The 23,552-nt window shown below is 41.2% G+C and overlaps 28 non-coding genes across 28 annotated transcripts; 9 read left to right on the top strand and 19 right to left on the bottom strand.

The window, feature by feature from the left end:
* The first annotated feature begins 10 nt into the window (after positions 1-10).
* On the top strand, positions 11-105 carry TRNAI-UAU (transfer RNA isoleucine (anticodon UAU)). Its single transcript has 2 exons — positions 11-48; positions 70-105. It is a non-coding gene; the product is annotated as a tRNA-Ile (tRNA).
* A 1,174-nt stretch (positions 106-1,279) lies between these two features.
* Positions 1,280-1,351, bottom strand: TRNAT-UGU (transfer RNA threonine (anticodon UGU)). The gene has a single exon. It is a non-coding gene; the product is annotated as a tRNA-Thr (tRNA).
* Positions 1,352-1,940: 589 nt separating this feature from the next.
* On the bottom strand, positions 1,941-2,022 carry TRNAS-GCU (transfer RNA serine (anticodon GCU)). The gene has a single exon. It is a non-coding gene; the product is annotated as a tRNA-Ser (tRNA).
* Positions 2,023-3,703: 1,681 nt separating this feature from the next.
* Positions 3,704-3,775, bottom strand: TRNAT-UGU (transfer RNA threonine (anticodon UGU)). The gene has a single exon. It is a non-coding gene; the product is annotated as a tRNA-Thr (tRNA).
* A 590-nt stretch (positions 3,776-4,365) lies between these two features.
* Positions 4,366-4,447, bottom strand: TRNAS-GCU (transfer RNA serine (anticodon GCU)). Its single transcript has one exon. It is a non-coding gene; the product is annotated as a tRNA-Ser (tRNA).
* A 412-nt stretch (positions 4,448-4,859) lies between these two features.
* On the top strand, positions 4,860-4,954 carry TRNAI-UAU (transfer RNA isoleucine (anticodon UAU)). Its single transcript has 2 exons — positions 4,860-4,897; positions 4,919-4,954. It is a non-coding gene; the product is annotated as a tRNA-Ile (tRNA).
* A 1,174-nt stretch (positions 4,955-6,128) lies between these two features.
* Positions 6,129-6,200, bottom strand: TRNAT-UGU (transfer RNA threonine (anticodon UGU)). Its single transcript has one exon. It is a non-coding gene; the product is annotated as a tRNA-Thr (tRNA).
* A 589-nt stretch (positions 6,201-6,789) lies between these two features.
* Positions 6,790-6,871, bottom strand: TRNAS-GCU (transfer RNA serine (anticodon GCU)). Its single transcript has one exon. It is a non-coding gene; the product is annotated as a tRNA-Ser (tRNA).
* A 412-nt stretch (positions 6,872-7,283) lies between these two features.
* TRNAI-UAU (transfer RNA isoleucine (anticodon UAU)) lies at positions 7,284-7,378 on the top strand. The gene is made up of 2 exons: positions 7,284-7,321; positions 7,343-7,378. It is a non-coding gene; the product is annotated as a tRNA-Ile (tRNA).
* A 1,174-nt stretch (positions 7,379-8,552) lies between these two features.
* Positions 8,553-8,624, bottom strand: TRNAT-UGU (transfer RNA threonine (anticodon UGU)). Its single transcript has one exon. It is a non-coding gene; the product is annotated as a tRNA-Thr (tRNA).
* Positions 8,625-9,214: 590 nt separating this feature from the next.
* On the bottom strand, positions 9,215-9,296 carry TRNAS-GCU (transfer RNA serine (anticodon GCU)). Its single transcript has one exon. It is a non-coding gene; the product is annotated as a tRNA-Ser (tRNA).
* Positions 9,297-9,708: 412 nt separating this feature from the next.
* Positions 9,709-9,803, top strand: TRNAI-UAU (transfer RNA isoleucine (anticodon UAU)). Its single transcript has 2 exons — positions 9,709-9,746; positions 9,768-9,803. It is a non-coding gene; the product is annotated as a tRNA-Ile (tRNA).
* A 1,174-nt stretch (positions 9,804-10,977) lies between these two features.
* Positions 10,978-11,049, bottom strand: TRNAT-UGU (transfer RNA threonine (anticodon UGU)). Its single transcript has one exon. It is a non-coding gene; the product is annotated as a tRNA-Thr (tRNA).
* Positions 11,050-11,639: 590 nt separating this feature from the next.
* Positions 11,640-11,721, bottom strand: TRNAS-GCU (transfer RNA serine (anticodon GCU)). The gene has a single exon. It is a non-coding gene; the product is annotated as a tRNA-Ser (tRNA).
* A 412-nt stretch (positions 11,722-12,133) lies between these two features.
* Positions 12,134-12,228, top strand: TRNAI-UAU (transfer RNA isoleucine (anticodon UAU)). The gene is made up of 2 exons: positions 12,134-12,171; positions 12,193-12,228. It is a non-coding gene; the product is annotated as a tRNA-Ile (tRNA).
* A 1,174-nt stretch (positions 12,229-13,402) lies between these two features.
* Positions 13,403-13,474, bottom strand: TRNAT-UGU (transfer RNA threonine (anticodon UGU)). Its single transcript has one exon. It is a non-coding gene; the product is annotated as a tRNA-Thr (tRNA).
* A 589-nt stretch (positions 13,475-14,063) lies between these two features.
* TRNAS-GCU (transfer RNA serine (anticodon GCU)) lies at positions 14,064-14,145 on the bottom strand. The gene has a single exon. It is a non-coding gene; the product is annotated as a tRNA-Ser (tRNA).
* Positions 14,146-14,557: 412 nt separating this feature from the next.
* On the top strand, positions 14,558-14,652 carry TRNAI-UAU (transfer RNA isoleucine (anticodon UAU)). Its single transcript has 2 exons — positions 14,558-14,595; positions 14,617-14,652. It is a non-coding gene; the product is annotated as a tRNA-Ile (tRNA).
* A 1,173-nt stretch (positions 14,653-15,825) lies between these two features.
* On the bottom strand, positions 15,826-15,897 carry TRNAT-UGU (transfer RNA threonine (anticodon UGU)). The gene has a single exon. It is a non-coding gene; the product is annotated as a tRNA-Thr (tRNA).
* A 590-nt stretch (positions 15,898-16,487) lies between these two features.
* TRNAS-GCU (transfer RNA serine (anticodon GCU)) lies at positions 16,488-16,569 on the bottom strand. Its single transcript has one exon. It is a non-coding gene; the product is annotated as a tRNA-Ser (tRNA).
* Positions 16,570-16,981: 412 nt separating this feature from the next.
* Positions 16,982-17,076, top strand: TRNAI-UAU (transfer RNA isoleucine (anticodon UAU)). Its single transcript has 2 exons — positions 16,982-17,019; positions 17,041-17,076. It is a non-coding gene; the product is annotated as a tRNA-Ile (tRNA).
* A 1,174-nt stretch (positions 17,077-18,250) lies between these two features.
* On the bottom strand, positions 18,251-18,322 carry TRNAT-UGU (transfer RNA threonine (anticodon UGU)). Its single transcript has one exon. It is a non-coding gene; the product is annotated as a tRNA-Thr (tRNA).
* Positions 18,323-18,911: 589 nt separating this feature from the next.
* Positions 18,912-18,993, bottom strand: TRNAS-GCU (transfer RNA serine (anticodon GCU)). Its single transcript has one exon. It is a non-coding gene; the product is annotated as a tRNA-Ser (tRNA).
* A 412-nt stretch (positions 18,994-19,405) lies between these two features.
* On the top strand, positions 19,406-19,500 carry TRNAI-UAU (transfer RNA isoleucine (anticodon UAU)). The gene is made up of 2 exons: positions 19,406-19,443; positions 19,465-19,500. It is a non-coding gene; the product is annotated as a tRNA-Ile (tRNA).
* A 1,174-nt stretch (positions 19,501-20,674) lies between these two features.
* On the bottom strand, positions 20,675-20,746 carry TRNAT-UGU (transfer RNA threonine (anticodon UGU)). The gene has a single exon. It is a non-coding gene; the product is annotated as a tRNA-Thr (tRNA).
* A 590-nt stretch (positions 20,747-21,336) lies between these two features.
* On the bottom strand, positions 21,337-21,418 carry TRNAS-GCU (transfer RNA serine (anticodon GCU)). The gene has a single exon. It is a non-coding gene; the product is annotated as a tRNA-Ser (tRNA).
* A 412-nt stretch (positions 21,419-21,830) lies between these two features.
* On the top strand, positions 21,831-21,925 carry TRNAI-UAU (transfer RNA isoleucine (anticodon UAU)). Its single transcript has 2 exons — positions 21,831-21,868; positions 21,890-21,925. It is a non-coding gene; the product is annotated as a tRNA-Ile (tRNA).
* Positions 21,926-23,099: 1,174 nt separating this feature from the next.
* On the bottom strand, positions 23,100-23,171 carry TRNAT-UGU (transfer RNA threonine (anticodon UGU)). The gene has a single exon. It is a non-coding gene; the product is annotated as a tRNA-Thr (tRNA).
* Between the last annotated feature and the right edge of the window lie 381 nt (positions 23,172-23,552).

Here is a 23,552-nt window from a genome sequence, read left to right as displayed (position 1 = left end):
AAAAGAGAGAGCTCCAGTGGCGCAATCGGTTAGCGCGCGGTACTTATACAGCAGTACTTGCACTGAGCCATGCCGAGGTTGTGAGTTCGAGCCTCACCTGGAGCAGCCGTGTTGTTTTTCATAAACCATTTCACAAAAAGTAAAGTTTAATCTCAGAGTATGGACGGCCCTTGCTAGAGAGTCTTTACTTCTTATAGGATCTACGTGTCCTACTCCTCTGGGTGCCAAATATCACATATCCTCCGCGATGCTCAGTTTAAACATTCCATGATGTGCCATCTTGCATTTCATGCAAACACCACATCAGTGCATTTAAAAATACATTTGTAGAATAATAAATATGATGAAAACTGTGTTCTCACATGATAACCATAAACTGAAGAGCTGCAAAAAATGCTGTATCAGCTACTTACAATAAAAGGTGACTCGAAAAAACTAGCAAAAGAAGAGCATCATCATATTAAAGGTTCTATTCACCATCTTGAGTTGCACCATAGCAGCTTATGGTGCTTTTCTGTTCAGAGTGTGCCTCCAATCCCACATTCATTTTTAATTTCTGTGCAGTTTAAAAACCAACAATTACTGCTCGAAGTTCACTTTTCAAAACCATTCAACCTATTAAATGTATTTCTCTAACCTATGAATGTGGTCCATGTTCACTTTTCCTCATCTTCATCTCGATACTCCTCTCCCAGAAACCAGGTTCACTTCTTCATTCAACCCACCCATCCAAGGTCACCAAATCTTTGAAGCAAGTCTGCCTATTCTCCCTTTCTCTCTATGTACAAGATACCTTGTATCATTTGAATGGACAGCAGGAGAGAAGGATATTTATGGTGAGTGGGGGTGGGGTTTTGAGGAGTAACCTCATTTGCCTAAGAGCCGGGGTATCTGGGAAAAAAAGTATTTTATGGGGGAAGACTTTCACATCTCCTTGGTGAAATTTGTAGGGCCTTATAACATCCTTTCTGTGGATGCAGATTCAGTCGGAACAGAGGTCCTAGTCCTCGCTCTGCCTTTCAAAGGAACTGTAAATATGCATGGCTTATTTGGCTTTGCCCGGCAGGGCTTGCCCGGCAGGGTGAGAATGGCGTTTGTCAGGCGTTCGTCAGGCGATCGGAAGGGGTGAGGCAATAATGTATAATTCAATGATCTTCATGATATTTTCTTGATAATATGAGAGCAGGAAAGGGAAGCTTGGCAATAAGCAATCCTAAAGCAAGGTGTGACTCCAGGGAAGAATGACTTGAAAACAACATACAGAAAGACTCATGTAAAAAGGCCCTGATGAGGCTTGAACTCATGACCCCTGGTTTACAAGACCAGTGCTCTGCCACTGAGCTACAAGGCCAGTCTGCACGCAGGATGTAAATTGCAACATGTATTCTTACTGAGGTATGAATATATCTATGATTTTGAGACTCTGTATGGAAACGTAGTTGCATATGAATGTCCACGTGCGCGCACACATTGAAGACCATGCTTAAGGCACTTTTTTTGGAAGTATGAAAAACTACATTTTCATATGAGAAAATAAGAGTTTTCGCATTCAAGACCATACCGATAGCTCTAGTTAGTATGTCTGCAATCAGTGACATATAGAGAACCCACTTATTAGAAGTGATCTGTCTCTGTGGGGCAGACATATGTTAACAGTCATTCATTTGAGACGGCCTAAACTTTAGGAGTAAGAGCTGCTTTCTTATCAATCTATTTATCCAAACTGGTTAATAAGCCAGGAGTGAGTGAAAGGCAATCCTCTGGAAACTCCATGAAAGATCTAATTTCTATTACGCACAAAATACTTCACTTTATTTGACATATTTGTTAAAATGGAACAGTCAGATGATCCCATCTAGCGGATCCTGGCTCTGTCTTGAAAGAGAGTGTAATTATACTACAAGAAATGCTGGCCATCAAAAGAGACTCTGATGGCTTTCCGACGAAGGTGGGATTCGAACCCACGCGTGCAGAGCACAATGGATTAGCAGTCCATCGCCTTAACCACTCGGCCACCTCGTCTGCCCCACAGCCCCATCTGAAACCTTGCTTCACAAAAGGTACTGAAGTGTCAATATACTGTACCTAAAAAAGAAAAAAACAGCTGAGGCAAGATCTCACATTCCACGTCTTCCCCCAATCAGGGACCTACATTTAATTTTTGGGAAATTCTTACTATGTGCTAATTACAAATATTCATAAGATTCCCCTAGACTTTGTCAGAACTGTCAAGATATAATTCTATGGGGTTTTGAATAGACAGAGCATATGTTATAGGACAATTATAGAATCTATTCCGTTTGGACTGTATTTTTAATAGTCATGATAACATGCTAGCATGTGAGTCGATCTTGCACAGTGAATGATGGAGCAGTGTCTGTCATCTACTTGGTCAGCTGTAGATGGCTCACCTGGGGAGATGTGAAAAGAGAGAGCTCCAGTGGCGCAATCGGTTAGCGCGTGGTACTTATACAGCAGTACTTGTACTGAGCCATGCCGAAGTTGTGAGTTCGAGCCTCACCTGGAGCAGCCGTGTTGTTTTTCATAAACCATTTCACAAAAAGTAAAGTTTAAACTCAGAGTATGGACGGCCCTTGCTAGAGAGTCTTTACTTCTTATAGGATCTACGTGTCCTACTCCTCTGGGTGCCAAATATCACATATCCTCCGCGATGCTCAGTTTAAACATTCCATGATGTGCCATCTTGCATTTCATGCAAACACCACATCAGTGCATTTAAAAATACATTTGTAGAATAATAAATATGATGAAAACTGTGTTCTCACATGATAACCATAAACTGAAGAGCTGCAAAAAATGCTGTATCAGCTACTTACAATAAAAGGTGACTCGAAAAAACTAGCAAAAGAAGAGCATCATCATATTAAAGGTTCTATTCACCATCTTGAGTTGCACCATAGCAGCTTATGGTGCTTTTCTGTTCAGAGTGTGCCTCCAATCCCACATTCATTTTTAATTTCCGTGCAGTTTAAAAACCAACAATTACTGCTCGAAGTTCACTTTTCAAAACCATTCAACCTATTAAATCTATTTCTCTAACCTATGAATGTGGTCCATGTTCACTTTTCCTCATCTTCATCTCGATACTCCTTTTCCAGAAACCAGGTTCACTTCTTCATTCAACCCACCCATCCAAAGTCACCAAATCTTTGAAGCAAGTCTGCCTATTCTCCCTTTCTCTCTATGTACAAGATACCTTGTATCATTTGAATGGACAGCAGGAGAGAAGGATATTTATGGTGAGTGGGGGTGGGGTTTTGAGGAGTAACCTCATTTGCCTAAGAGCCGGGGTATCTGGGAAAAAAAGTATTTTATGGGGGAAGACTTTCACATCTCCTTGGTGAAATTTGTAGGGCCTTATAACATCCTTTCTGTGGATGCAGATTCAGTCGGAACAGAGGTCCTAGTCCTCGCTCTGCCTTTCAAAGGAACTGTAAATATGCATGGCTTATTTGGCTTTGCCCGGCAGGGCTTGCCCGCCAGGGTGAGAATGGCGTTTGTCAGGCGTTCGTCAGGCGATCGGAAGGGGTGAGGCAATAATTTATAATTCAATGATCTTCATGATATTTTCTTGATAATATGAAAGCAGGAAAGGGAAGCTTGGCAATAAGCAATCCTAAAGCAAGGTGTGACTCCAGGGAAGAATGACTTGAAAACAACATACAGAAAGACTCATGTAAAAAGGCCCTGATGAGGCTTGAACTCATGACCCCTGGTTTACAAGACCAGTGCTCTGCCACTGAGCTACAAGGCCAGTCTGCACGCAGGATGTAAATTGCAACATGTATTCTTACTGAGGTATGAATATATCTATGATTTTGAGACTCTGTATGGAAACGTAGTTGCATATGAATGTCCACATGCGCGCACACATTGAAGACCATGCTTAAGGCACTTTTTTTGGAAGTATGAAAAACTACATTTTCATATGAGAAAATAAGAGTTTTTCGCATTCAAGACCATACCGATAGCTCTAGTTAGTATGTCTACAATCAGTGACATATAGAGAACCCACTTATTAGAAGTGATCTGTCTCTGTGGGGCAGACATATGTTAACAGTCATTCATTTGAGACGGCCTAAACTTTAGGAGTAAGAGCTGCTTTCTTATCAATCTATTTATCCAAACTGGTTAATAAGCCAGGAGTGAGTGAAAGGCAATCCTCTGGAAACTCCATGAAAGATCTAATTTCTATTACGCACAAAATACTTCACTTTATTTGACATATTTGTTAAAATGGAACAGTCAGATGATCCCATCTAGCGGATCCTGGCTCTGTCTTGAAAGAGAGTGTAATTATACTACAAGAAATGCTGGCCATCAAAAGAGACTCTGATGGCTTTCCGACGAAGGTGGGATTCGAACCCACGCGTGCAGAGCGCAATGGATTAGCAGTCCATCGCCTTAACCACTCGGCCACCTCGTCTGCCCCACAGCCCCATCTGAAACCTTGCTTCACAAAAGGTACTGAAGTGTCAATATACTGTACCTAAAAAAGAAAAAAACAGCTGAGGCAAGATCTCACATTCCACGTCTTCCCCCAATCAGGGACCTACATTTCATTTTTGGGAAATTCTTACTATGTGCTAATTACAAATATTCATAAGATTCCCCTAGACTTTGTCAGAACTGTCAAGATATAATTCTATGGGGTTTTGAATAGACAGAGCATATGTTATAGGACAATTATAGAATCTATTCCGTTTGGACTGTATTTTTAATAGTCATGATAACATGCTAGCATGTGAGTCGATCTTGCACAGTGAATGATGGAGCAGTGTCTGTCATCTACTTGGTCAGCTGTAGATGGCTCACCTGGGGAGATGTGAAAAGAGAGAGCTCCAGTGGCGCAATCGGTTAGCGCGCGGTACTTATACAGCAGTACTTGCACTGAGCCATGCCGAGGTTGTGAGTTCGAGCCTCACCTGGAGCAGCCGTGTTGTTTTTCATAAACCATTTCACAAAAAGTAAAGTTTAAACTCAGAGTATGGACGGCCCTTGCTAGAGAGTCTTTACTTCTTATAGGATCTACGTGTCCTACTCCTCTGGGTGCCAAATATCACATATCCTCCGCGATGCTCAGTTTAAACATTCCATGATGTGCCATCTTGCATTTCATGCAAACACCACATCAGTGCATTTAAAAATACATTTGTAGAATAATAAATATGATGAAAACTGTGTTCTCACATGATAACCATAAACTGAAGAGCTGCAAAAAATGCTGTATCAGCTACTTACAATAAAAGGTGACTCGAAAAAACTAGCAAAAGAAGAGCATCATCATATTAAAGGTTCTATTCACCATCTTGAGTTGCACCATAGCAGCTTATGGTGCTTTTCTGTTCAGAGTGTGCCTCCAATCCCACATTCATTTTTAATTTCTGTGCAGTTTAAAAACCAACAATTACTGCTCGAAGTTCACTTTTCAAAACCATTCAACCTATTAAATGTATTTCTCTAACCTATGAATGTGGTCCATGTTCACTTTTCCTCATCTTCATCTCGATACTCCTCTCCCAGAAACCAGGTTCACTTCTTCATTCAACCCACCCATCCAAGGTCACCAAATCTTTGAAGCAAGTCTGCCTATTCTCCCTTTCTCTCTATGTACAAGATACCTTGTATCATTTGAATGGACAGCAGGAGAGAAGGATATTTATGGTGAGTGGGGGTGGGGTTTTGAGGAGTAACCTCATTTGCCTAAGAGCCGGGGTATCTGGGAAAAAAAGTATTTTATGGGGGAAGACTTTCACATCTCCTTGGTGAAATTTGTAGGGCCTTATAACATCCTTTCTGTGGATGCAGATTCAGTCGGAACAGAGGTCCTAGTCCTCGCTCTGCCTTTCAAAGGAACTGTAAATATGCATGGCTTATTTGGCTTTGCCCGGCAGGGCTTGCCCGGCAGGGTGAGAATGGCGTTTGTCAGGCGTTCGTCAGGCGATCGGAAGGGGTGAGGCAATAATTTATAATTCAATGATCTTCATGATATTTTCTTGATAATATGAAAGCAGGAAAGGGAAGCTTGGCAATAAGCAATCCTAAAGCAAGGTGTGACTCCAGGGAAGAATGACTTGAAAACAACATACAGAAAGACTCATGTAAAAAGGCCCTGATGAGGCTTGAACTCATGACCCCTGGTTTACAAGACCAGTGCTCTGCCACTGAGCTACAAGGCCAGTCTGCACGCAGGATGTAAATTGCAACATGTATTCTTACTGAGGTATGAATATATCTATGATTTTGAGACTCTGTATGGAAACGTAGTTGCATATGAATGTCCACGTGCGCGCACACATTGAAGACCATGCTTAAGGCACTTTTTTTGGAAGTATGAAAAACTACATTTTCATATGAGAAAATAAGAGTTTTCGCATTCAAGACCATACCGATAGCTCTAGTTAGTATGTCTGCAATCAGTGACATATAGAGAACCCACTTATTAGAAGTGATCTGTCTCTGTGGGGCAGACATATGTTAACAGTCATTCATTTGAGACGGCCTAAACTTTAGGAGTAAGAGCTGCTTTCTTATCAATCTATTTATCCAAACTGGTTAATAAGCCAGGAGTGAGTGAAAGGCAATCCTCTGGAAACTCCATGAAAGATCTAATTTCTATTACGCACAAAATACTTCACTTTATTTGACATATTTGTTAAAATGGAACAGTCAGATGATCCCATCTAGCGGATCCTGGCTCTGTCTTGAAAGAGAGTGTAATTATACTACAAGAAATGCTGGCCATCAAAAGAGACTCTGATGGCTTTCCGACGAAGGTGGGATTCGAACCCACGCGTGCAGAGCACAATGGATTAGCAGTCCATCGCCTTAACCACTCGGCCACCTCGTCTGCCCCACAGCCCCATCTGAAACCTTGCTTCACAAAAGGTACTGAAGTGTCAATATACTGTACCTAAAAAAGAAAAAAACAGCTGAGGCAAGATCTCACATTCCACGTCTTCCCCCAATCAGGGACCTACATTTAATTTTTGGGAAATTCTTACTATGTGCTAATTACAAATATTCATAAGATTCCCCTAGACTTTGTCAGAACTGTCAAGATATAATTCTATGGGGTTTTGAATAGACAGAGCATATGTTATAGGACAATTATAGAATCTATTCCGTTTGGACTGTATTTTTAATAGTCATGATAACATGCTAGCATGTGAGTCGATCTTGCACAGTGAATGATGGAGCAGTGTCTGTCATCTACTTGGTCAGCTGTAGATGGCTCACCTGGGGAGATGTGAAAAGAGAGAGCTCCAGTGGCGCAATCGGTTAGCGCGCGGTACTTATACAGCAGTACTTGTACTGAGCCATGCCGAGGTTGTGAGTTCGAGCCTCACCTGGAGCAGCCGTGTTGTTTTTCATAAACCATTTCACAAAAAGTAAAGTTTAAACTCAGAGTATGGACGGCCCTTGCTAGAGAGTCTTTACTTCTTATAGGATCTACGTGTCCTACTCCTCTGGGTGCCAAATATCACATATCCTCCGCGATGCTCAGTTTAAACATTCCATGATGTGCCATCTTGCATTTCATGCAAACACCACATCAGTGCATTTAAAAATACATTTGTAGAATAATAAATATGATGAAAACTGTGTTCTCACATGATAACCATAAACTGAAGAGCTGCAAAAAATGCTGTATCAGCTACTTACAATAAAAGGTGACTCGAAAAAACTAGCAAAAGAAGAGCATCATCATATTAAAGGTTCTATTCACCATCTTGAGTTGCACCATAGCAGCTTATGGTGCTTTTCTGTTCAGAGTGTGCCTCCAATCCCACATTCATTTTTAATTTCTGTGCAGTTTAAAAACCAACAATTACTGCTCGAAGTTCACTTTTCAAAACCATTCAACCTATTAAATCTATTTCTCTAACCTATGAATGTGGTCCATGTTCACTTTTCCTCATCTTCATCTCGATACTCCTTTTCCAGAAACCAGGTTTACTTCTTCATTCAACCCACCCATCCAAAGTCACCAAATCTTTGAAGCAAGTCTGCCTATTCTCCCTTTCTCTCTATGTACAAGATACCTTGTATCATTTGAATGGACAGCAGGAGAGAAGGATATTTATGGTGAGTGGGGGTGGGGTTTTGAGGAGTAACCTCATTTGCCTAAGAGCCGGGGTATCTGGGAAAAAAAGTATTTTATGGGGGAAGACTTTCACATCTCCTTGGTGAAATTTGTAGGGCCTTATAACATCCTTTCTGTGGATGCAGATTCAGTCGGAACAGAGGTCCTAGTCCTCGCTCTGCCTTTCAAAGGAACTGTAAATATGCATGGCTTATTTGGCTTTGCCCGGCAGGGCTTGCCCGGCAGGGTGAGAATGGCGTTTGTCAGGCGTTCGTCAGGCGATCGGAAGGGGTGAGGCAATAATTTATAATTCAATGATCTTCATGATATTTTCTTGATAATATGAAAGCAGGAAAGGGAAGCTTGGCAATAAGCAATCCTAAAGCAAGGTGTGACTCCAGGGAAGAATGACTTGAAAACAACATACAGAAAGACTCATGTAAAAAGGCCCTGATGAGGCTTGAACTCATGACCCCTGGTTTACAAGACCAGTGCTCTGCCACTGAGCTACAAGGCCAGTCTGCACGCAGGATGTAAATTGCAACATGTATTCTTACTGAGGTATGAATATATCTATGATTTTGAGACTCTGTATGGAAACGTAGTTGCATATGAATGTCCACATGCGCGCACACATTGAAGACCATGCTTAAGGCACTTTTTTTGGAAGTATGAAAAACTACATTTTCATATGAGAAAATAAGAGTTTTTCGCATTCAAGACCATACCGATAGCTCTAGTTAGTATGTCTACAATCAGTGACATATAGAGAACCCACTTATTAGAAGTGATCTGTCTCTGTGGGGCAGACATATGTTAACAGTCATTCATTTGAGACGGCCTAAACTTTAGGAGTAAGAGCTGCTTTCTTATCAATCTATTTATCCAAACTGGTTAATAAGCCAGGAGTGAGTGAAAGGCAATCCTCTGGAAACTCCATGAAAGATCTAATTTCTATTACGCACAAAATACTTCACTTTATTTGACATATTTGTTAAAATGGAACAGTCAGATGATCCCATCTAGCGGATCCTGGCTCTGTCTTGAAAGAGAGTGTAATTATACTACAAGAAATGCTGGCCATCAAAAGAGACTCTGATGGCTTTCCGACGAAGGTGGGATTCGAACCCACGCGTGCAGAGCACAATGGATTAGCAGTCCATCGCCTTAACCACTCGGCCACCTCGTCTGCCCCACAGCCCCATCTGAAACCTTGCTTCACAAAAGGTACTGAAGTGTCAATATACTGTACCTAAAAAAGAAAAAAACAGCTGAGGCAAGATCTCACATTCCACGTCTTCCCCCAATCAGGGACCTACATTTCATTTTTGGGAAATTCTTACTATGTGCTAATTACAAATATTCATAAGATTCCCCTAGACTTTGTCAGAACTGTCAAGATATAATTCTATGGGGTTTTGAATAGACAGAGCATATGTTATAGGACAATTATAGAATCTATTCCGTTTGGACTGTATTTTTAATAGTCATGATAACATGCTAGCATGTGAGTCGATCTTGCACAGTGAATGATGGAGCAGTGTCTGTCATCTACTTGGTCAGCTGTAGATGGCTCACCTGGGGAGATGTGAAAAGAGAGAGCTCCAGTGGCGCAATCGGTTAGCGCGCGGTACTTATACAGCAGTACTTGCACTGAGCCATGCCGAGGTTGTGAGTTCGAGCCTCACCTGGAGCAGCCGTGTTGTTTTTCATAAACCATTTCACAAAAAGTAAAGTTTAAACTCAGAGTATGGACGGCCCTTGCTAGAGAGTCTTTACTTCTTATAGGATCTACGTGTCCTACTCCTCTGGGTGCCAAATATCACATATCCTCCGCGATGCTCAGTTTAAACATTCCATGATGTGCCATCTTGCATTTCATGCAAACACCACATCAGTGCATTTAAAAATACATTTGTAGAATAATAAATATGATGAAAACTGTGTTCTCACATGATAACCATAAACTGAAGAGCTGCAAAAAATGCTGTATCAGCTACTTACAATAAAAGGTGACTCGAAAAAACTAGCAAAAGAAGAGCATCATCATATTAAAGGTTCTATTCACCATCTTGAGTTGCACCATAGCAGCTTATGGTGCTTTTCTGTTCAGAGTGTGCCTCCAATCCCACATTCATTTTTAATTTCTGTGCAGTTTAAAAACCAACAATTACTGCTCGAAGTTCACTTTTCAAAACCATTCAACCTATTAAATCTATTTCTCTAACCTATGAATGTGGTCCATGTTCACTTTTCCTCATCTTCATCTCGATACTCCTTTTCCAGAAACCAGGTTCACTTCTTCATTCAACCCACCCATCCAAAGTCACCAAATCTTTGAAGCAAGTCTGCCTATTCTCCCTTTCTCTCTATGTACAAGATACCTTGTATCATTTGAATGGACAGCAGGAGAGAAGGATATTTATGGTGAGTGGGGGTGGGGTTTTGAGGAGTAACCTCATTTGCCTAAGAGCCGGGGTATCTGGGAAAAAAAGTATTTTATGGGGGAAGACTTTCACATCTCCTTGGTGAAATTTGTAGGGCCTTATAACATCCTTTCTGTGGATGCAGATTCAGTCGGAACAGAGGTCCTAGTCCTCGCTCTGCCTTTCAAAGGAACTGTAAATATGCATGGCTTATTTGGCTTTGCCCGGCAGGGCTTGCCCGCCAGGGTGAGAATGGCGTTTGTCAGGCGTTCGTCAGGCGATCGGAAGGGGTGAGGCAATAATTTATAATTCAATGATCTTCATGATATTTTCTTGATAATATGAAAGCAGGAAAGGGAAGCTTGGCAATAAGCAATCCTAAAGCAAGGTGTGACTCCAGGGAAGAATGACTTGAAAACAACATACAGAAAGACTCATGTAAAAAGGCCCTGATGAGGCTTGAACTCATGACCCCTGGTTTACAAGACCAGTGCTCTGCCACTGAGCTACAAGGCCAGTCTGCACGCAGGATGTAAATTGCAACATGTATTCTTACTGAGGTATGAATATATCTATGATTTTGAGACTCTGTATGGAAACGTAGTTGCATATGAATGTCCACATGCGCGCACACATTGAAGACCATGCTTAAGGCACTTTTTTTGGAAGTATGAAAAACTACATTTTCATATGAGAAAATAAGAGTTTTTCGCATTCAAGACCATACCGATAGCTCTAGTTAGTATGTCTACAATCAGTGACATATAGAGAACCCACTTATTAGAAGTGATCTGTCTCTGTGGGGCAGACATATGTTAACAGTCATTCATTTGAGACGGCCTAAACTTTAGGAGTAAGAGCTGCTTTCTTATCAATCTATTTATCCAAACTGGTTAATAAGCCAGGAGTGAGTGAAAGGCAATCCTCTGGAAACTCCATGAAAGATCTAATTTCTATTACGCACAAAATACTTCACTTTATTTGACATATTTGTTAAAATGGAACAGTCAGATGATCCCATCTAGCGGATCCTGGCTCTGTCTTGAAAGAGAGTGTAATTATACTACAAGAAATGCTGGCCATCAAAAGAGACTCTGATGGCTTTCCGACGAAGGTGGGATTCGAACCCACGCGTGCAGAGCACAATGGATTAGCAGTCCATCGCCTTAACCACTCGGCCACCTCGTCTGCCCCACAGCCCCATCTGAAACCTTGCTTCACAAAAGGTACTGAAGTGTCAATATACTGTACCTAAAAAAGAAAAAAACAGCTGAGGCAAGATCTCACATTCCACGTCTTCCCCCAATCAGGGACCTACATTTCATTTTTGGGAAATTCTTACTATGTGCTAATTACAAATATTCATAAGATTCCCCTAGACTTTGTCAGAACTGTCAAGATATAATTCTATGGGGTTTTGAATAGACAGAGCATATGTTATAGGACAATTATAGAATCTATTCCGTTTGGACTGTATTTTTAATAGTCATGATAACATGCTAGCATGTGAGTCGATCTTGCACAGTGAATGATGGAGCAGTGTCTGTCATCTACTTGGTCAGCTGTAGATGGCTCACCTGGGGAGATGTGAAAAGAGAGAGCTCCAGTGGCGCAATCGGTTAGCGCGCGGTACTTATACAGCAGTACTTGCACTGAGCCATGCCGAGGTTGTGAGTTCGAGCCTCACCTGGAGCAGCCGTGTTGTTTTTCATAAACCATTTCACAAAAAGTAAAGTTTAAACTCAGAGTATGGACGGCCCTTGCTAGAGAGTCTTTACTTCTTATAGGATCTACGTGTCCTACTCCTCTGGGTGCCAAATATCACATATCCTCCGCGATGCTCAGTTTAAACATTCCATGATGTGCCATCTTGCATTTCATGCAAACACCACATCAGTGCATTTAAAAATACATTTGTAGAATAATAAATATGATGAAAACTGTGTTCTCACATGATAACCATAAACTGAAGAGCTGCAAAAAATGCTGTATCAGCTACTTACAATAAAAGGTGACTCGAAAAAACTAGCAAAAGAAGAGCATCATCATATTAAAGGTTCTATTCACCATCTTGAGTTGCACCATAGCAGCTTATGGTGCTTTTCTGTTCAGAGTGTGCCTCCAATCCCACATTCATTTTTAATTTCTGTGCAGTTTAAAAACCAACAATTACTGCTCGAAGTTCACTTTTCAAAACCATTCAACCTATTAAATGTATTTCTCTAACCTATGAATGTGGTCCATGTTCACTTTTCCTCATCTTCATCTCGATACTCCTCTCCCAGAAACCAGGTTCACTTCTTCATTCAACCCACCCATCCAAGGTCACCAAATCTTTGAAGCAAGTCTGCCTATTCTCCCTTTCTCTCTATGTACAAGATACCTTGTATCATTTGAATGGACAGCAGGAGAGAAGGATATTTATGGTGAGTGGGGGTGGGGTTTTGAGGAGTAACCTCATTTGCCTAAGAGCCGGGGTATCTGGGAAAAAAAGTATTTTATGGGGGAAGACTTTCACATCTCCTTGGTGAAATTTGTAGGGCCTTATAACATCCTTTCTGTGGATGCAGATTCAGTCGGAACAGAGGTCCTAGTCCTCGCTCTGCCTTTCAAAGGAACTGTAAATATGCATGGCTTATTTGGCTTTGCCCGGCAGGGCTTGCCCGGCAGGGTGAGAATGGCGTTTGTCAGGCGTTCGTCAGGCGATCGGAAGGGGTGAGGCAATAATGTATAATTCAATGATCTTCATGATATTTTCTTGATAATATGAGAGCAGGAAAGGGAAGCTTGGCAATAAGCAATCCTAAAGCAAGGTGTGACTCCAGGGAAGAATGACTTGAAAACAACATACAGAAAGACTCATGTAAAAAGGCCCTGATGAGGCTTGAACTCATGACCCCTGGTTTACAAGACCAGTGCTCTGCCACTGAGCTACAAGGCCAGTCTGCACGCAGGATGTAAATTGCAACATGTATTCTTACTGAGGTATGAATATATCTATGATTTTGAGACTCTGTATGGAAACGTAGTTGCATATGAATGTCCACGTGCGCGCACACATTGAAGACCATGCTTAAGGCACTTTTTTTGGAAGTATGAAAAACTACATTTTCATATGAGAAAATAAGAGTTTTCGCATTCAAGACCATACCGATAGCTCTAGTTAGTATGTCTGCAATCAGTGACATATAGAGAACCCACTTATTAGAAGTGATCTGTCTCTGTGGGGCAGACATATGTTAACAGTCATTCATTTGAGACGGCCTAAACTTTAGGAGTAAGAGCTGCTTTCTTATCAATCTATTTATCCAAACTGGTTAATAAGCCAGGAGTGAGTGAAAGGCAATCCTCTGGAAACTCCATGAAAGATCTAATTTCTATTACGCACAAAATACTTCACTTTATTTGACATATTTGTTAAAATGGAACAGTCAGATGATCCCATCTAGCGGATCCTGGCTCTGTCTTGAAAGAGAGTGTAATTATACTACAAGAAATGCTGGCCATCAAAAGAGACTCTGATGGCTTTCCGACGAAGGTGGGATTCGAACCCACGCGTGCAGAGCACAATGGATTAGCAGTCCATCGCCTTAACCACTCGGCCACCTCGTCTGCCCCACAGCCCCATCTGAAACCTTGCTTCACAAAAGGTACTGAAGTGTCAATATACTGTACCTAAAAAAGAAAAAAACAGCTGAGGCAAGATCTCACATTCCACGTCTTCCCCCAATCAGGGACCTACATTTAATTTTTGGGAAATTCTTACTATGTGCTAATTACAAATATTCATAAGATTCCCCTAGACTTTGTCAGAACTGTCAAGATATAATTCTATGGGGTTTTGAATAGACAGAGCATATGTTATAGGACAATTATAGAATCTATTCCGTTTGGACTGTATTTTTAATAGTCATGATAACATGCTAGCATGTGAGTCGATCTTGCACAGTGAATGATGGAGCAGTGTCTGTCATCTACTTGGTCAGCTGTAGATGGCTCACCTGGGGAGATGTGAAAAGAGAGAGCTCCAGTGGCGCAATCGGTTAGCGCGCGGTACTTATACAGCAGTACTTGTACTGAGCCATGCCGAGGTTGTGAGTTCGAGCCTCACCTGGAGCAGCCGTGTTGTTTTTCATAAACCATTTCACAAAAGTAAAGTTTAAACTCAGAGTATGGACGGCCCTTGCTAGAGAGTCTTTACTTCTTATAGGATCTACGTGTCCTACTCCTCTGGGTGCCAAATATCACATATCCTCCGCGATGCTCAGTTTAAACATTCCATGATGTGCCATCTTGCATTTCATGCAAACACCACATCAGTGCATTTAAAAATACATTTGTAGAATAATAAATATGATGAAAACTGTGTTCTCACATGATAACCATAAACTGAAGAGCTGCAAAAAATGCTGTATCAGCTACTTACAATAAAAGGTGACTCGAAAAAACTAGCAAAAGAAGAGCATCATCATATTAAAGGTTCTATTCACCATCTTGAGTTGCACCATAGCAGCTTATGGTGCTTTTCTGTTCAGAGTGTGCCTCCAATCCCACATTCATTTTTAATTTCTGTGCAGTTTAAAAACCAACAATTACTGCTCGAAGTTCACTTTTCAAAACCATTCAACCTATTAAATCTATTTCTCTAACCTATGAATGTGGTCCATGTTCACTTTTCCTCATCTTCATCTCGATACTCCTTTTCCAGAAACCAGGTTCACTTCTTCATTCAACCCACCCATCCAAAGTCACCAAATCTTTGAAGCAAGTCTGCCTATTCTCCCTTTCTCTCTATGTACAAGATACCTTGTATCATTTGAATGGACAGCAGGAGAGAAGGATATTTATGGTGAGTGGGGGTGGGGTTTTGAGGAGTAACCTCATTTGCCTAAGAGCCGGGGTATCTGGGAAAAAAAGTATTTTATGGGGGAAGACTTTCACATCTCCTTGGTGAAATTTGTAGGGCCTTATAACATCCTTTCTGTGGATGCAGATTCAGTCGGAACAGAGGTCCTAGTCCTCGCTCTGCCTTTCAAAGGAACTGTAAATATGCATGGCTTATTTGGCTTTGCCCGGCAGGGCTTGCCCGCCAGGGTGAGAATGGCGTTTGTCAGGCGTTCGTCAGGCGATCGGAAGGGGTGAGGCAATAATTTATAATTCAATGATCTTCATGATATTTTCTTGATAATATGAAAGCAGGAAAGGGAAGCTTGGCAATAAGCAATCCTAAAGCAAGGTGTGACTCCAGGGAAGAATGACTTGAAAACAACATACAGAAAGACTCATGTAAAAAGGCCCTGATGAGGCTTGAACTCATGACCCCTGGTTTACAAGACCAGTGCTCTGCCACTGAGCTACAAGGCCAGTCTGCACGCAGGATGTAAATTGCAACATGTATTCTTACTGAGGTATGAATATATCTATGATTTTGAGACTCTGTATGGAAACGTAGTTGCATATGAATGTCCACATGCGCGCACACATTGAAGACCATGCTTAAGGCACTTTTTTTGGAAGTATGAAAAACTACATTTTCATATGAGAAAATAAGAGTTTTTCGCATTCAAGACCATACCGATAGCTCTAGTTAGTATGTCTACAATCAGTGACATATAGAGAACCCACTTATTAGAAGTGATCTGTCTCTGTGGGGCAGACATATGTTAACAGTCATTCATTTGAGACGGCCTAAACTTTAGGAGTAAGAGCTGCTTTCTTATCAATCTATTTATCCAAACTGGTTAATAAGCCAGGAGTGAGTGAAAGGCAATCCTCTGGAAACTCCATGAAAGATCTAATTTCTATTACGCACAAAATACTTCACTTTATTTGACATATTTGTTAAAATGGAACAGTCAGATGATCCCATCTAGCGGATCCTGGCTCTGTCTTGAAAGAGAGTGTAATTATACTACAAGAAATGCTGGCCATCAAAAGAGACTCTGATGGCTTTCCGACGAAGGTGGGATTCGAACCCACGCGTGCAGAGCACAATGGATTAGCAGTCCATCGCCTTAACCACTCGGCCACCTCGTCTGCCCCACAGCCCCATCTGAAACCTTGCTTCACAAAAGGTACTGAAGTGTCAATATACTGTACCTAAAAAAGAAAAAAACAGCTGAGGCAAGATCTCACATTCCACGTCTTCCCCCAATCAGGGACCTACATTTCATTTTTGGGAAATTCTTACTATGTGCTAATTACAAATATTCATAAGATTCCCCTAGACTTTGTCAGAACTGTCAAGATATAATTCTATGGGGTTTTGAATAGACAGAGCATATGTTATAGGACAATTATAGAATCTATTCCGTTTGGACTGTATTTTTAATAGTCATGATAACATGCTAGCATGTGAGTCGATCTTGCACAGTGAATGATGGAGCAGTGTCTGTCATCTACTTGGTCAGCTGTAGATGGCTCACCTGGGGAGATGTGAAAAGAGAGAGCTCCAGTGGCGCAATCGGTTAGCGCGCGGTACTTATACAGCAGTACTTGCACTGAGCCATGCCGAGGTTGTGAGTTCGAGCCTCACCTGGAGCAGCCGTGTTGTTTTTCATAAACCATTTCACAAAAAGTAAAGTTTAAACTCAGAGTATGGACGGCCCTTGCTAGAGAGTCTTTACTTCTTATAGGATCTACGTGTCCTACTCCTCTGGGTGCCAAATATCACATATCCTCCGCGATGCTCAGTTTAAACATTCCATGATGTGCCATCTTGCATTTCATGCAAACACCACATCAGTGCATTTAAAAATACATTTGTAGAATAATAAATATGATGAAAACTGTGTTCTCACATGATAACCATAAACTGAAGAGCTGCAAAAAATGCTGTATCAGCTACTTACAATAAAAGGTGACTCGAAAAAACTAGCAAAAGAAGAGCATCATCATATTAAAGGTTCTATTCACCATCTTGAGTTGCACCATAGCAGCTTATGGTGCTTTTCTGTTCAGAGTGTGCCTCCAATCCCACATTCATTTTTAATTTCTGTGCAGTTTAAAAACCAACAATTACTGCTCGAAGTTCACTTTTCAAAACCATTCAACCTATTAAATCTATTTCTCTAACCTATGAATGTGGTCCATGTTCACTTTTCCTCATCTTCATCTCGATACTCCTTTTCCAGAAACCAGGTTCACTTCTTCATTCAACCCACCCATCCAAAGTCACCAAATCTTTGAAGCAAGTCTGCCTATTCTCCCTTTCTCTCTATGTACAAGATACCTTGTATCATTTGAATGGACAGCAGGAGAGAAGGATATTTATGGTGAGTGGGGGTGGGGTTTTGAGGAGTAACCTCATTTGCCTAAGAGCCGGGGTATCTGGGAAAAAAAGTATTTTATGGGGGAAGACTTTCACATCTCCTTGGTGAAATTTGTAGGGCCTTATAACATCCTTTCTGTGGATGCAGATTCAGTCGGAACAGAGGTCCTAGTCCTCGCTCTGCCTTTCAAAGGAACTGTAAATATGCATGGCTTATTTGGCTTTGCCTGGCAGGGCTTGCCCGCCAGGGTGAGAATGGCGTTTGTCAGGCGTTCGTCAGGCGATCGGAAGGGGTGAGGCAATAATTTATAATTCAATGATCTTCATGATATTTTCTTGATAATATGAAAGCAGGAAAGGGAAGCTTGGAAATAAGCAATCCTAAAGCAAGGTGTGACTCCAGGGAAGAATGACTTGAAAACAACATACAGAAAGACTCATGTAAAAAGGCCCTGATGAGGCTTGAACTCATGACCCCTGGTTTACAAGACCAGTGCTCTGCCACTGAGCTACAAGGCCAGTCTGCACGCAGGATGTAAATTGCAACATGTATTCTTACTGAGGTATGAATATATCTATGATTTTGAGACTCTGTATGGAAACGTAGTTGCATATGAATGTCCACGTGCGCGCACACATTGAAGACCATGCTTAAGGCACTTTTTTTGGAAGTATGAAAAACTACATTTTCATATGAGAAAATAAGAGTTTTCGCATTCAAGACCATACCGATAGCTCTAGTTAGTATGTCTGCAATCAGTGACATATAGAGAACCCACTTATTAGAAGTGATCTGTCTCTGTGGGGCAGACATATGTTAACAGTCATTCATTTGAGACGGCCTAAACTTTAGGAGTAAGAGCTGCTTTCTTATCAATCTATTTATCCAAACTGGTTAATAAGCCAGGAGTGAGTGAAAGGCAATCCTCTGGAAACTCCATGAAAGATCTAATTTCTATTACGCACAAAATACTTCACTTTATTTGACATATTTGTTAAAATGGAACAGTCAGATGATCCCATCTAGCGGATCCTGGCTCTGTCTTGAAAGAGAGTGTAATTATACTACAAGAAATGCTGGCCATCAAAAGAGACTCTGATGGCTTTCCGACGAAGGTGGGATTCGAACCCACGCGTGCAGAGCACAATGGATTAGCAGTCCATCGCCTTAACCACTCGGCCACCTCGTCTGCCCCACAGCCCCATCTGAAACCTTGCTTCACAAAAGGTACTGAAGTGTCAATATACTGTACCTAAAAAAGAAAAAAACAGCTGAGGCAAGATCTCACATTCCACGTCTTCCCCCAATCAGGGACCTACATTTCATTTTTGGGAAATTCTTACTATGTGCTAATTACAAATATTCATAAGATTCCCCTAGACTTTGTCAGAACTGTCAAGATATAATTCTATGGGGTTTTGAATAGACAGAGCATATGTTATAGGACAATTATAGAATCTATTCCGTTTGGACTGTATTTTTAATAGTCATGATAACATGCTAGCATGTGAGTCGATCTTGCACAGTGAATGATGGAGCAGTGTCTGTCATCTACTTGGTCAGCTGTAGATGGCTCACCTGGGGAGATGTGAAAAGAGAGAGCTCCAGTGGCGCAATCGGTTAGCGCGCGGTACTTATACAGCAGTACTTGTACTGAGCCATGCCGAGGTTGTGAGTTCGAGCCTCACCTGGAGCAGCCGTGTTGTTTTTCATAAACCATTTCACAAAAAGTAAAGTTTAAACTCAGAGTATGGACGGCCCTTGCTAGAGAGTCTTTACTTCTTATAGGATCTACGTGTCCTACTCCTCTGGGTGCCAAATATCACATATCCTCCGCGATGCTCAGTTTAAACATTCCATGATGTGCCATCTTGCATTTCATGCAAACACCACATCAGTGCATTTAAAAATACATTTGTAGAATAATAAATATGATGAAAACTGTGTTCTCACATGATAACCATAAACTGAAGAGCTGCAAAAAATGCTGTATCAGCTACTTACAATAAAAGGTGACTCGAAAAAACTAGCAAAAGAAGAGCATCATCATATTAAAGGTTCTATTCACCATCTTGAGTTGCACCATAGCAGCTTATGGTGCTTTTCTGTTCAGAGTGTGCCTCCAATCCCACATTCATTTTTAATTTCTGTGCAGTTTAAAAACCAACAATTACTGCTCGAAGTTCACTTTTCAAAACCATTCAACCTATTAAATCTATTTCTCTAACCTATGAATGTGGTCCATGTTCACTTTTCCTCATCTTCATCTCGATACTCCTTTTCCAGAAACCAGGTTCACTTCTTCATTCAACCCACCCATCCAAAGTCACCAAATCTTTGAAGCAAGTCTGCCTATTCTCCCTTTCTCTCTATGTACAAGATACCTTGTATCATTTGAATGGACAGCAGGAGAGAAGGATATTTATGGTGAGTGGGGGTGGGGTTTTGAGGAGTAACCTCATTTGCCTAAGAGCCGGGGTATCTGGGAAAAAAAGTATTTTATGGGGGAAGACTTTCACATCTCCTTGGTGAAATTTGTAGGGCCTTATAACATCCTTTCTGTGGATGCAGATTCAGTCGGAACAGAGGTCCTAGTCCTCGCTCTGCCTTTCAAAGGAACTGTAAATATGCATGGCTTATTTGGCTTTGCCCGGCAGGGCTTGCCCGGCAGGGTGAGAATGGCGTTTGTCAGGCGTTCGTCAGGCGATCGGAAGGGGTGAGGCAATAATTTATAATTCAATGATCTTCATGATATTTTCTTGATAATATGAAAGCAGGAAAGGGAAGCTTGGCAATAAGCAATCCTAAAGCAAGGTGTGACTCCAGGGAAGAATGACTTGAAAACAACATACAGAAAGACTCATGTAAAAAGGCCCTGATGAGGCTTGAACTCATGACCCCTGGTTTACAAGACCAGTGCTCTGCCACTGAGCTACAAGGCCAGTCTGCACGCAGGATGTAAATTGCAACATGTATTCTTACTGAGGTATGAATATATCTATGATTTTGAGACTCTGTATGGAAACGTAGTTGCATATGAATGTCCACATGCGCGCACACATTGAAGACCATGCTTAAGGCACTTTTTTTGGAAGTATGAAAAACTACATTTTCATATGAGAAAATAAGAGTTTTTCGCATTCAAGACCATACCGATAGCTCTAGTTAGTATGTCTACAATCAGTGACATATAGAGAACCCACTTATTAGAAGTGATCTGTCTCTGTGGGGCAGACATATGTTAACAGTCATTCATTTGAGACGGCCTAAACTTTAGGAGTAAGAGCTGCTTTCTTATCAATCTATTTATCCAAACTGGTTAATAAGCCAGGAGTGAGTGAAAGGCAATCCTCTGGAAACTCCATGAAAGATCTAATTTCTATTACGCACAAAATACTTCACTTTATTTGACATATTTGTTAAAATGGAACAGTCAGATGATCCCATCTAGCGGATCCTGGCTCTGTCTTGAAAGAGAGTGTAATTATACTACAAGAAATGCTGGCCATCAAAAGAGACTCTGATGGCTTTCCGACGAAGGTGGGATTCGAACCCACGCGTGCAGAGCACAATGGATTAGCAGTCCATCGCCTTAACCACTCGGCCACCTCGTCTGCCCCACAGCCCCATCTGAAACCTTGCTTCACAAAAGGTACTGAAGTGTCAATATACTGTACCTAAAAAAGAAAAAAACAGCTGAGGCAAGATCTCACATTCCACGTCTTCCCCCAATCAGGGACCTACATTTCATTTTTGGGAAATTCTTACTATGTGCTAATTACAAATATTCATAAGATTCCCCTAGACTTTGTCAGAACTGTCAAGATATAATTCTATGGGGTTTTGAATAGACAGAGCATATGTTATAGGACAATTATAGAATCTATTCCGTTTGGACTGTATTTTTAATAGTCATGATAACATGCTAGCATGTGAGTCGATCTTGCACAGTGAATGATGGAGCAGTGTCTGTCATCTACTTGGTCAGCTGTAGATGGCTCACCTGGGGAGATGTGAAAAGAGAGAGCTCCAGTGGCGCAATCGGTTAGCGCGCGGTACTTATACAGCAGTACTTGCACTGAGCCATGCCGAGGTTGTGAGTTCGAGCCTCACCTGGAGCAGCCGTGTTGTTTTTCATAAACCATTTCACAAAAAGTAAAGTTTAAACTCAGAGTATGGACGGCCCTTGCTAGAGAGTCTTTACTTCTTATAGGATCTACGTGTCCTACTCCTCTGGGTGCCAAATATCACATATCCTCCGCGATGCTCAGTTTAAACATTCCATGATGTGCCATCTTGCATTTCATGCAAACACCACATCAGTGCATTTAAAAATACATTTGTAGAATAATAAATATGATGAAAACTGTGTTCTCACATGATAACCATAAACTGAAGAGCTGCAAAAAATGCTGTATCAGCTACTTACAATAAAAGGTGACTCGAAAAAACTAGCAAAAGAAGAGCATCATCATATTAAAGGTTCTATTCACCATCTTGAGTTGCACCATAGCAGCTTATGGTGCTTTTCTGTTCAGAGTGTGCCTCCAATCCCACATTCATTTTTAATTTCTGTGCAGTTTAAAAACCAACAATTACTGCTCGAAGTTCACTTTTCAAAACCATTCAACCTATTAAATCTATTTCTCTAACCTATGAATGTGGTCCATGTTCACTTTTCCTCATCTTCATCTCGATACTCCTTTTCCAGAAACCAGGTTCACTTCTTCATTCAACCCACCCATCCAAAGTCACCAAATCTTTGAAGCAAGTCTGCCTATTCTCCCTTTCTCTCTATGTACAAGATACCTTGTATCATTTGAATGGACAGCAGGAGAGAAGGATATTTATGGTGAGTGGGGGTGGGGTTTTGAGGAGTAACCTCATTTGCCTAAGAGCCGGGGTATCTGGGAAAAAAAGTATTTTATGGGGGAAGACTTTCACATCTCCTTGGTGAAATTTGTAGGGCCTTATAACATCCTTTCTGTGGATGCAGATTCAGTCGGAACAGAGGTCCTAGTCCTCGCTCTGCCTTTCAAAGGAACTGTAAATATGCATGGCTTATTTGGCTTTGCCCGGCAGGGCTTGCCCGCCAGGGTGAGAATGGCGTTTGTCAGGCGTTCGTCAGGCGATCGGAAGGGGTGAGGCAATAATTTATAATTCAATGATCTTCATGATATTTTCTTGATAATATGAAAGCAGGAAAGGGAAGCTTGGCAATAAGCAATCCTAAAGCAAGGTGTGACTCCAGGGAAGAATGACTTGAAAACAACATACAGAAAGACTCATGTAAAAAGGCCCTGATGAGGCTTGAACTCATGACCCCTGGTTTACAAGACCAGTGCTCTGCCACTGAGCTACAAGGCCAGTCTGCACGCAGGATGTAAATTGCAACATGTATTCTTACTGAGGTATGAATATATCTATGATTTTGAGACTCTGTATGGAAACGTAGTTGCATATGAATGTCCACATGCGCGCACACATTGAAGACCATGCTTAAGGCACTTTTTTTGGAAGTATGAAAAACTACATTTTCATATGAGAAAATAAGAGTTTTTCGCATTCAAGACCATACCGATAGCTCTAGTTAGTATGTCTACAATCAGTGACATATAGAGAACCCACTTATTAGAAGTGATCTGTCTCTGTGGGGCAGACATATGTTAACAGTCATTCATTTGAGACGGCCTAAACTTTAGGAGTAAGAGCTGCTTTCTTATCAATCTATTTATCCAAACTGGTTAA

The sequence above is a fragment of the Triturus cristatus genome, chromosome 12, assembly GCF_964204655.1.
Source record: "Triturus cristatus chromosome 12, aTriCri1.1, whole genome shotgun sequence".
Lineage (NCBI taxonomy): Eukaryota > Metazoa > Chordata > Amphibia > Caudata > Salamandridae > Triturus > Triturus cristatus.
The sequence above is the reverse complement of the archived record's forward strand: the minus strand, read 5'-3'. Positions and strand labels throughout refer to the sequence as shown.